Source organism: Odocoileus virginianus, chromosome 15, assembly GCF_023699985.2.
Source record: "Odocoileus virginianus isolate 20LAN1187 ecotype Illinois chromosome 15, Ovbor_1.2, whole genome shotgun sequence".
Lineage (NCBI taxonomy): Eukaryota > Metazoa > Chordata > Mammalia > Artiodactyla > Cervidae > Odocoileus > Odocoileus virginianus.
In genome coordinates, this window is record NC_069688.1 from 48,430,370 (window position 1) to 48,438,855 (window position 8,486).

General features: G+C 42.9%; 1 non-coding gene across 1 annotated transcript; it reads right to left on the reverse strand.

Annotated features, from left to right (window-relative positions):
- Positions 1-634: 634 nt before the first annotated feature.
- Positions 635-707, reverse strand: TRNAG-GCC (transfer RNA glycine (anticodon GCC)). Its single transcript has one exon. It is a non-coding gene; the product is annotated as a tRNA-Gly (tRNA).
- Between the last annotated feature and the right edge of the window lie 7,779 nt (positions 708-8,486).

Genomic DNA, 8,486 nt, shown 5'->3' on the forward strand with positions numbered 1-8,486 from the left:
GGTACAAAATACCAAAGATAATAGAATGAAGAGTCACGCCCCCTGTCCCGACCTTTTCTCTTGAAAGAGATCATAATATTATTGGGAGCAAAAGATGGGCTCCTAGAAGGGTAGTGTCTGGCTTAAGGCAGTCTAGAAATGTTTGCTGGGTTTTTTTATACGGCTGTGGAAGACACTCAAGAGGGCAAAGTTCCGAGGTTTTTTTTCCTCCATAAATTGTACGCAGTCTGTATATTTTTTGAAAGTTAAAAGTGTCAATACATATAATTAAAGAAGGTAATCTGGTGTTTAAAATAATAGGAGATTAGAATAATATCATATACATAATATACAGTATAATGGAGCATACCTGGGCACAGACCCACATACATAAAGTGACTTCTTTTTGACTCAAAGGGATTTAGGGTAGATCACTTCAACTTCCTGTATCATATTCATCATTGATGAGAAGGGGGAAACCAAGCCCAGGGAGACTGGGACCTGAAAATTTTGATGCTATAGGGAGCATTACTCAAACAAACTCAAAATTCTTTGAAAATTGCCAGTTTTTAAAAATTTACCAAGTTAGTTTTTGTTGTTGTTGTTGTTGTCATTGTTCCTTTTTGGCTGTGCCATATGGTTTGTGGAATCTTAGTTCCCCAACCAGGGATCGAACCTAGGCCTCCAGCAGTGGCAGTGTGGAGTCCTAATCACTGGACCACCAGGGAACTCCCAAGGTTTTTTGTTTTATTTCAGACGGCAGAGAATCTGCCTGCAATCCAGGAGACCTGGGTTCGATCCCTGGGTTGGGAAGATCCTCTGGAGAAGGGAATAACAACCCACTCCAGTATTCTTGCCTGGAGAATTCCATGGACAGAGGAGCCTGGTGGGTTACAGTCCATGGGGTCACAAAGAGTTGGACATGACTGAGCGACTGACACTTTCTGAGCGACTCACACTGTCACAGTTTTGTTTTGTTTTGCTTTTACCAAGTTAGTTTTCTAAAAAATGAACTCTCTTTCTCCATGTCTCTCTTGGGTGCAGAAATTATTCGAGTCCCTCCAAATGAAAGATAAGTATCTCCCACTGCTCTGTCTGCTCTCAGCACTCTGACGTCCCAGGCAGAGCCCAGGATGCCATCACTGAGGCCCTGGGAGTGCGTGCGGTGAGGGAGGCAGACAAGACTCTGGCAGCTGGTGATTGCCCTGCAAGCACCTTGCGAGTTCAGAGAGTTAATTACAGGGAAGCTGGAGATCTTAAAATTCAATTGCCAGGAACAAACAAGCAAACAAAAGCTTAGGTGTCTCACTGTTGACTATTGGTGGTGGTAAGACAGCTGCTAATATGGCAATTTAACTCTTTGGATATTTATGTAAATGTGAAGGTTATTGTGTACAGATCTTTTATCAGAATTAATCAATGGTCAGTTATAATAATAATAATGAAAAGTCAGAACAACAACTTAGTTATTGAGCTCTTACTATATGCTCTGTGCTGTACTCGACTGGCTACATTTTCTCATTTCATCTCCGCAGCCATCCTGAGACAGCAAGTATCATGCTCTCCTTTCTCTAGTCAAGGAGATGAAGCCATAGAAAGGTTCCAGAACTTGCCTCAGGTCATGCTAGGATCTGAACCCAGGTACTCCACTCATTCATTGCCAGTTCTGAATGCCCACTCCGAGACAGGCACAGTGCCAGGGGTTCACTAGACCAAGATGAACTCTTAGGGTTGGTCCTTCATGGACAAATTGGACTAAACAGAGTCTGATAACAGAGGGTCCCTGACTTATGATGGTTCACTGTTTAATTTTTTTACTTTATGATGGTGCAAAAGCAATACTTATTCAGTAGAAACCACGCTTTGAATTTTGATCTTTCCTTGGGCTTGTGGTGTGTGCTGTGATCCTCCCTGGTGATGTCAGGCAGTGACCTTGAAACTTGGCTCCTGGTCAGCCACGCAATCCATGAAGGTCGACGGCCGATATACTGACAACCATCCTGTCCCCAGACAATCATTGTTTCTCATTTTTAGTACAATACTAAGTGAATTATATAAGATATCCAATACTTCATTATGAAATAAATTTTATGTTAGATGATTTTGCTCAACTGTAGACTCATGTAAGTGTTCTGCTCACATTTAAGGGAGGCGAGGATGAGCTGTGATGTCCTGTAGGTTAGTGTGTTAAACACATTTTCAACCTATGTGATTTTCAACTTACAATGGATTTATTGGGATGTAACCTATCAAAGCCTAGGAAGATCTGTATTGTTGATGACTGCAGTACCAGTTCTCTTAACTATCATACAGCCTGTCCGTGGTGCACATACTTTGAAGTCTGTCATTGTCTCTGATGCCACTGAATTCCATGCCAGAGACCATGACCTTCACCTCTGCAATGCCCCAGCCAGGCTGAGACACTCTCAGTCTTGGTGCTGCAAAGGATAATGGCCATATTCTAGGCCATATGTATATTCCAGGCCTGCATTGCCTCATTTGCCTAATTAGCATGGGAGCAGCAAATTCAAGTTCAAAAGCCCCGTGAGCAGAGCTTACCATGGGTGTGAGAAGCCGCTCTGATTACGAAGTATCTTATCAATAACAAATATTTGTGTGTTGGTTTTCACCCCTTGATAACTGCATTGATCTTCACAGATTCAGACATAACGACTGCTTCCTTTAGATCCTGAAAAATAAAAAAGCAAAATAAGCTTGCACTTTACCTACTCAAAGGGAAGTCCCTCAAAGCGGTCTCCTTCCCCTGCAGCACTACACTTACCTGCAAGGTCATTCTTATTTCCCAAGTGATAATACTTCCTCCTGATGTTGTGTACAAATCCCGAACTCTGTGCTCTTTGACCAGACCACTCCTCGTGTGCCTTTGAGCAAACTCTAAAGGACAGATACAACTTCTCTGGCAGTGACCCCCCCTTCAGTGGCCATGGAAAGACTGAATGGCCAGTTACTTGGGGTAGAGTAATAATAGTGACACATGGCAATGGTGATAACTGTACTGAGGGCCTACTATGGGCCAGAAACAATGCCACACATTCTACATGTGTTCTCTCCTCTAATAATTACAGTGGCCACGTGTGTGTGTATGTGTCTGTGTGTGCTCAATTGCTTTAGTCATGTCTGACTCTTTGTGACCCCATGGACTGTGGCCTACCAGGCTCCTCTGTATTTTCCCAGGACATTTACCTGTAAGTACATTTTATGATTACAGGTAACAGTGAAGAAGCCTGTTCACAAAGCATTGATGAAGCTGACAAATGGCAATGTTAAGGTGCAGAACTAGACCCATCAGGTGCTAGAGCCTGCCTCAGGCAGGAGGTGGAAGCAAATTTCCACTTAGTCTTTAAGGTTTTCTGATTCCAAGATGCTCTGTTCTACTCTGCTTTGAACAAAGCAAATCAAGAGTATCATGTTGGGCTCCTCTGATCACTGTGCTTTAATTTGGAAAAGAAACAATCTGAATCAGGTTTTTTTTTTTTTTTTTTCCATTTATTTTTATTAGTTGGAGGCTAATTACTTTACATCATTACAGTAGTTTTTGTCATACATTGAAATGAATTAGCCATGGATTTACATGTATTCCCCATCCCAGTCCCCCCTCCCACCTCCCTCTCCACCCGATCTCTCTGGGTCTTCCCAGTGCACCAGGCCCGAGCACTTGTCTCATGCACCCAACCTGGGCTGGCGATCTGTTTCACCCTAGATAATATACATGTTTCAATGCTGTTCTCTTGAAACATCCCACCCTCGCCTTCTCCCAGAGTCCACAAGTCTGTTCTATACATCTGAGTCTCTTTTTCTGTTTTGCATATAGGATTATCGTTACCATCTTTCTAAAATCCATATATATGTGTTAGTATACTGTAATGGTTGAAGCAGGTTTTAAAAAGAAGAACCAGAGGACTTCCCTAGAGGTCCAGTGGCTAAGATTCCGGGCTCCCATTGCAGGGGGCTTGGGTTCCATCCCTAATCAGGGAACTAGATCTCACATGCTGCAACTAAGACCCAGCATAACCAAATAAATAAATATGAAAAAAAAAAAAAAGAACAAGCAGGGTGGAAAAGACACTCAAGCCATGTCATGTGAAGAAAAGTTTACGGAACCAGAAACACTTATAGCCAGGAGTGAATAGAACTAGGGACTGGGGAAGGAGAGTATGCTAATTGCTTTCAAATAATTGGAGAGCTGTCAAAATATGCTGATGCTGTGTAGCTCCAAGTTGGAAAACCAGGACCAATAAGGAGAATTTGAAAAGAAACAGATTTTGATCCATATAAAGACGAGTTTGTTACCCCTTTAACTGGAACGCAGTGGAAAGACGGTTGAAATGCCAGTCGCATTACTGCAGTAAGCATTTGCTGTTTTTGCTTTCCAGAGTCCTTTCCTCTTTATTTGGAAAGCAATGGCCTGATTTTCTTTAGGGAAATAACATTTCCCCATTGCAAGCTGTCTTGGTGGGATAATCCTTCAAGTTGTTCTATTCACTCCTCCCTCAGAAGCTGAACGTGTGACCCAAGTTGGCCCAGTCAGATTCTTTTTCCCAGGATGCTCTATCTTGAATAGAGTCACATGAGGGTGGTAAAATGACTGAAGCAGACTCTTCCCTGAATAGTGCCCTGACCAATGAAGATACCAAATACAAGATGCATTCTTATATATTAAACATCCCCTACAAGCTCAATTTCCACACCATTTTCATCCAGTCTTTAAAGAGAATCTCCAAGGATTATACCTCCAATCTAAATTCCTTACAATGTAGTTTTCCCTTGAAGAATAGAGTTATTATCCTCCCTGATCCTGTTCTTCAACATCCTCTCAATTTCTGAGCTTCTTCTGTCTCCCTAGTCAATTCTATTTTTAAGTTAATGGACATGCTTCCCTATTGTGAACAAAATGTCCTAACTGACACAGCCATAAATTAGATCCACGGCTATGGTTGTGGGAAACAATTTGACCCCTCTGAGCCCCAGTTTCTTATTTGAAAATAATCCCAGTAGGTTTTAGAGTATAACATGAGATAGCATTTGTGAAGAGAAATACACATAGTAGGTGCTCAATCAATGGTAGCTGTGGAAATGATATGATTATAATTTCCTGTCTCTGGAAGTATTCAAGTATGGACTTGAAAATCACAGTCCAGGGATTTACAGGGATGATTCAACCATGGAGAGACTGGTTGGATATGACGCCCTCATTTCTTTCCCAAGTTGAGAGTTTATGATTCTATACGAGAGAGATTTAAGGATGTGCAGATCCTTCAGCTGAGCACCGAAGAATTGGTGCTTTTGAACTGTGGTACTGGAGAAGATTCTTAAGAGTCCCTTGGACTGCAAGGAGATCCAACCAGTCCATCCTGAAGGAAATCAGTCCTGAATATTCATTGGAAAGACTGATGCTGAAGCTGAAACTCCAAAACTTTGGCCACCTGATGCGAAGAACTGACTCATTTGAAAAGACCCTGATGCTGGGAAAGATTGAAGGTGGGAGGAGAAGGGGATGGCAGAGAATGAGATGGTTGGATGGCATCACCACCTCAATGGACATGAGTTTGAGTAAACTCTGGGAGTTGGTAATGGACAGGGAGGCCTGGTGTGCTGCAGTCCATGGGGTCACAAGGAGTCAGACACAGCTGAGTGATTGAAATGAACTGAACTGAGATCCTTTAAAGCAAATGGCAGAGGCAAGAGTCTTGGTGTGAGGGCTGAACATGGATGGGTTCCATTCCCTGGGCCGGTGTGCAAGTCAACACTGACCTAGAGTCACTAACCAACCTGCCCTTGAAAAGAGCTCTGGTGGTCACCCAGGTTAGTATCCATCAAGGCTAATTCACTCAGTGCTTTCACCATGGTTTTGTCATTATCAGAAATAGAGACTCTCAAGTTGTTCCAGAAATAATGGGATTTATTGGAAGGACATGTATGTATGGGAGTCTTGGAAGAACCAAAAAACCAAGTCTCAGGAAAGGCAGGTATCAAGGCAGCTCTGTGGTATGCTTTTTTCACATTTTCAACTCTGTTCTCACAGCAAAGTCTTGCTCTATGTATCACCTCCTTTATCTTCTTCCTTGCCAGCTGGCTATTTCTGGTTATTTGTCTACACATGGCCCCAACTGGCCATTGTAGTCTCCAAATATGCATGATCTTCCAGGTTCAACAACCATAACTAAACTTCCTTCTAGACATCTTTACCTAAATCCTCAGAGAAGAATTCGACTGACTTAGCTGTTGAGCCAGGCTATGTCACAGGCTACCACTGGGCTATCCCCCAAATCTGGGTCCTAACCCAGGTATAAACAGCTAGCTGAGTCTGGGGACAGGCTTACCTGGTTTATTGCCCACTCAGCAGGTGATGGAGACTGGTCAGGAAACTAGCAAAATCTGGTAGGATACATTTTACCTGTGATGATACAAAAATATAAGATATATCCTTATAGATTAAACATCTCCTTCAAAGTATGTTTTCTCACCATTTTCTTCCAGTCCTTAAAGAAAATATCCAAGGATTATACATCAGGCTTCCCTGGTTGCTTAGACGGTAAAGAATCTGCCTGCAATGCAGTAGACCCAGGTTCACTCCGTGGATCTGGAAGATCCCCTGGGGAAGGAAATGCAACCTACTCCAGTATTCCTGCCTGGGAAACCCCATGGACCGAGGAGCGTGTTGGGCCACAGTCCATGGGGTCACAAACAGTCAGACACGACTGGATGACTAACATGCACACAAACAAGTGTTGTATTTCCAAACCAAATTCTTTAGGTTGTGGTTTTCCCATGAAGATCTCCTATGAGAACATGGAAATTCCCCTTCTGAAAGTTGACTTGAAGCAAATGGGTCTTCTGATGTGTTGTGTAAAATTTCTGAAAGCGTGAAGTGTTAGTCGCTTCAGTTGTGTCCAACTCCTTGTGACACCATGGACTGTAGCCTGCCAGCTCCTCTGTCCATGGAATTCTCTAGGCAAGAATACTGGAGTGGGTAGCCATTCCCTTCTCTAGGGGATCTTCCCGACCCAGGGATTGAACTCAGGTCTCCTGTATTGCAGGCAGACTCTTTACCATCTGAGCCACCAGGGAAGCCCTTGAATTCAGTTTGAAAACTTATAAATTCTTAGACTCTATATTCTCATGACTTCTGACTAAAGGGAGGTTCAGGAGAAAGAAGGAGAATGTGTTTCAAAGACCAGGAAAATGTCTTAAGCCATATTTAACACATGGGAGAGTGGAACATTCTAGAAAGGCCTTGGAAATAATGTTTCTGGGAAGTATTGAAAGCCAACCTGGGGATTTCCCCATGATTTGTTGTAATCTTGCATCCATTCACATGCCAGTGAGATCCAACTCCAGGACTGGACTAGAATCTTTCTAGTTTGAGTAGTGTCTCCAAGAAAACATTAGCACAAATCTCTCTTCCGGAGGAGGGGATTTAATGGCTTACCCAAGAGCCTCCAGGGACTGCATTATGAAGGAAGATTCTGGGCCCAGAGTTTCAGGCCCACACAGTTCACAGCTGAGAATTAATGATTGATCCTTCTCTGAAGGAGGGTTAAGCCTCTGCTGGTTGATTACAGATACAGATCTCTGAGGTGAAAACTTTGTGAATAACAGAAACAAGCGCAGAAAAACTCCGCAGAAAGTCTTACCTTAATTCATTGCTCAACTTGTGAATTTTGAGGATTTAATGAGGCATTTTAAATAAAGAAAGGAATTACTTCGAGGTGAAGGAGATCTGGGGTCAGCTTAAATTGAGCGATGAGAAACCTAAGTTGCTCTTTCAGGATATTATTCACCCTATAAAAACAAAATGTCTTTGTTCGCAGTAAACATGTCAGAGCAGCAGCTATAGAGGACAAGTGTAGACTGGTTGCTGTCCAATCTGCCAATTTTCAGATGAAAGACGGGGATCTGATAAGTGACAGCTTACCATGAGAACATTTGCATCGAGATCTTTTCTGGTTCATTATTTCATCCCCAACCATGTGAGTGTATCAATAAAAGTTCAAGACAACTGCTGTTCTTACAGCATATTTATATTTGTCTAAAGCAGGGGAGTTCTGTTTGATGGCGATCATCATGACCCATCAAATGTAAATGAGCTGTCCTGGTACTTGCTAGTGGGCTTCCTTCCTTGCATCAGCTTAGATGGTAAAGAATCTGCCTGCAATGCAGGAGACAGAGGTTTAATCCCCTGGTTGAGAAGATCCCCTTGAGAAGGAAATGGCTACCCACTCCAGTATTCTTACCTGGAGAATCCCATGGACAGAGGAGTCTGGTGGGCTACAGTCCATGGGGTCGCAAAGAGTCTGACATGACTGAGCAACTAATACTTCACTTTAGTACTTGCTTGTAAGGACAGGGATCTCTCAGTTCAGTTCAGTTCAGTCGCTCAGTCGTGGCTGACTCTTTGTGACCGCATGGACTACAGCACGCTAGGCCTCCTTGTCCATCACCAACTCCCAGAGTTTAATCAAACTCATGTCCATTTCATCCTCTGT